Here is a 702-nt window from a genome sequence, read left to right on the forward strand (position 1 = left end):
GGGGAGGGAGAGAGAGTCAAGACTCGAGACTCAGCTGTCTCAGATCGTGGACTACGTCATCACGGCCCTGCAAGACCTTTCAAGAGTGTTGATGGTTTAAACCGCGGCACTGCCGGCGGCGTCGCGACGCCTGCGCACCGTTGTACCAACGACGTTCGGTGCACGGAGAACGACGATAGCTCAGGGGCGGCAGTGCGGGTTCAGGGGGCGGTGAGGGTGGATGCCTCCTCCGTTGGAACTATCCCTTGACAACAGCCCGCAAGCATTCTCACTCTCGATAACGGCGAGGTTCCGCTTCGCACGATCTTTAGAATCGCGCGCGATCAATCGGACAGTGGTGCGAATCAATCAACGATCCCGGGTACGAGACACCGCCGTCACGATCGTTCTCTCTGCGGGAAGACGGGTCCTTACGGCGTGCTCGGACGTAAACGACAGCCTGCCACTCGTTCAGGTAAATCGATTAAATGCGCGTATACACATGCGAATTATGTGAGACGCATGACCGGCAAAATCGGTCTAAGACATTGGATGATGTGATGCAAAATATGAGGGACGTCTACAATGTACATTTGGATTGGACCCTTCTTAAGCTGGGGATTAAGAGGGGAGGACTGGGAATTGCATAACACTCACAACCGGCTATTGGACCGGCACGGCCGGCATATCGTTTGCGATCTTATGACGTACCGCCCGTGACGG

This window comes from Mycetomoellerius zeteki, unplaced genomic scaffold (assembly GCF_001594055.1).
Source record: "Mycetomoellerius zeteki isolate Tzet28-1 unplaced genomic scaffold, Tzet1.0 scaffold323, whole genome shotgun sequence".
Lineage (NCBI taxonomy): Eukaryota > Metazoa > Arthropoda > Insecta > Hymenoptera > Formicidae > Mycetomoellerius > Mycetomoellerius zeteki.